This window comes from Acyrthosiphon pisum, chromosome A1 (assembly GCF_005508785.2).
Source record: "Acyrthosiphon pisum isolate AL4f chromosome A1, pea_aphid_22Mar2018_4r6ur, whole genome shotgun sequence".
Taxonomy (NCBI): Eukaryota; Metazoa; Arthropoda; class Insecta; order Hemiptera; family Aphididae; genus Acyrthosiphon; species Acyrthosiphon pisum.
Window position 1 is genome coordinate 70,454,498 of NC_042494.1, and position 3,059 is coordinate 70,457,556.

Here is a 3,059-nt window from a genome sequence, read left to right on the forward strand (position 1 = left end):
ATTTAATTTGACTTTCTTATAGATATTTTTTGTTTGATAAAGGTAGATAGTCTTATAAAGACTTGTATTACATTTTAAAATCTTAGATTTAAAAAGAAAAATTTTTACGAATTCGTAACTCAAAATAATTTGCTAATTTTCGTGATTTTTCCATATTTTGTCAATTTTTGAACTTTAAATGCTTATAAAAAAAAACTGTGATTAAGGATTTTTAATATTTTTCATCTGCTTTTGAAACAATATACTAATTTTGACCTCCCCAATGCACCAACGATATTCACTTTCCAATCGAACAAGATACTGAAGTTGAAAATCGAAGCATTATTTCGACTACTTATCGTGTACACAGACACAAAAAAAAATTTAAAAAATTTAAAAAAATTAAAAAAAAAACATACATCATTGTAAAATCAATAAATTCATCGTTCCACTCAGAATCTAAAAGTATATATTATTAATTTTTTGTTAAATATTTCATGAGAATTTTTAAATAGGTAGGTCTACTGATTAAAATTTAAATATTTTTTTAAAAACTTATTGCTTTTCAAATTACTGCTCTGGTAACAAAGTTCGGCCGTAAAAATATGCTTTCGTGCTTAGCATTAATGTCAGCTCTTGAAAGTCGTAGAAACATTATTTTTTCACCAAAAAAGTCGTAAGAAGTTAAACAACCATAATAAATAAGCCATTTGACTTATATAAATGTTTTTACGGTCAAAAGTTTTCTAAAACTGGATAATGTAGATAATATACCTACAAATTGACTGTTTTGAATTTTTCAAAAAAAATTAAATCAGATTTTAAACTTATTATTAATATTAATAAAATAAAAAAATGTATATTATACGCGTACACAAGAGTTAATAAATTATATTATATAAAAAAAATAAATATTTATTAGATCAAAAATCATTTCATTCGTCAGGTTTTTCTGTTACACTCTGCATGTTATTTAGTGGGAAAACGGTAACTGGCCTACGCCTACCGGCTACCATTCATACTTTATTATAATATGAGGGACTCATTATATTTTTAAACAAAAGCAATAAGAAGTGTTATTGCTTATTTTTAGACTTATCAAAAAAATTCGCTTAAATGTCAGAGTCACATTGCGGGCGTTTCTGTTGTATTCACAATAATTTGCATGCTCACACATAAATTATCATGTGGGTACGCTATAATGTATACAGGGTACCCTGTAATATACGTATATTTTTTTTGTACCGTGATCCGGGCAGTATCAATTATAAGATTTTGCAATCTTTCTTAGTTTGATAAGACAAAAAACATTCATTAACTACAATGTGTGACGTGTCATACTGTCCATAGGAATAGGTAATATGGCTACTGGTTCAGCCGACAGCCAGTGGTGGGTCAAACGGCGATGAGGGGGATAGATCCCCTCAATGACCTTTTTTCCAATTTTTCCCGGGTTGTTTTAAGTTTTATTGCTACTCTATGAATGCAGAGATTGTGATTGTCATTTTAAATTGTATAACTGTTAGCCTGTATTTGTTATTTAAATATTAATTATTTACACCTCAAGTTTTTTGAAACCAGTGTGTTCCAATTATCATTAAAAATAGTATTTTGATTATAATATTATAGCTCACAGCAACGTCAGCAACGTTGATTTTTATTTTTATTATTATTTTTTTATAATTGACTTTTTTGTGAATCATCCTGTATAATTCAATACAAAAAGTAGTATTTTTAATATAATATTATAGCTCACAGCAAACAATGATTTTTATTATTAACTGAATTATTTTAGTGTTACCAACTCTGTGTCTCTGTAATACGAATAATACCCTATGCTCCTCTAGTTTAGTAGTACTGAAGTTGACCCGGGAGAGTTTACATGTTCCCGTCAGGTTGTGTATTGGACTAAACCCAGGAGAGTGAGTTTACCATCAGGAGAGTTTACATGCCATTAAAATCGGGAGAGTTTACAATCGCCCGTTTAAAATCTTATAATCATAAATTATATTTTTAACAATCAAATAGTGTATGTTAAAAAATCAGCCATATCCCGCTGACAAAATCATTTAACTGCCACAGGGTTAGCTATGGTGACATAGTAAAACAAAATGGCTTTCATATCGCATGTTCAAGTTGACAATGGTCAATGGTAATTAATGTTGCAAAGTCAACGATGACTTTAAACATCTATTTTTCGACAGAATCGCAGAGTAGTACTGTCACGGAACCGGATCGACCCAATTGTAGCATCTTATAATTCCTAAACGCAGAACCTACTCGAATCTAAGCTATATATTATGCCTATTTAGGTGAGTAGGTGACATTTCTTCCTGGCTAACCGATTACTAATCCACTTTATTTTTGTCATTTTTTCGTCAGATTTTGCATTAATAATGATATTATATTATTTTACAGGAAATTATCCATTTTCCATATTTTTATAACACATGAACCACGGATCTGTTTGCCATCGTTATTCGTGTTGATGTATCATACATTCATACTTAGTTGTTTTGTCGAAATGTCGCACTCGTATATTTTATATTTCTACGTAATATTATGAAGACTTTCAAGTACCCCCTCCCTCCCAAATAAACACTCCAGTCCACAATACTATGATATAGTTGTCAATGACCTGCTGCAGCTCATCGCCACTGAATTCGTATACGGTTGTATAGGCCCAAAAACACGATATCGCACCGCATACCTTCACGATAAGTAGTAATATAATAATGTTATAAGAAAAACGTCTCAGACAGACGCGGCGGCGTACTTAGGCACGCGCGTTTCGGGTAATCGGCGCCGGACGGAAGCGACTGCTGGCGTGCCCGCCCGACCAGGGACCGGGCTTTTATTTTTAGAACTCGCGCGGGGCGCAGTAGCGAGAGCGCTGCTTTTTTTTATAATATCCAATTTATACATATATATTACATTGCCGTATAAACACACACACGATATATATGTACAAACAATGAACGCCAAAGCCCGTACACACTCACACATACACAATAATATATTATATACACTATTTACTGTGTTATATATTATTATTATTGTGCGTGGCGAGCGGCGATTCA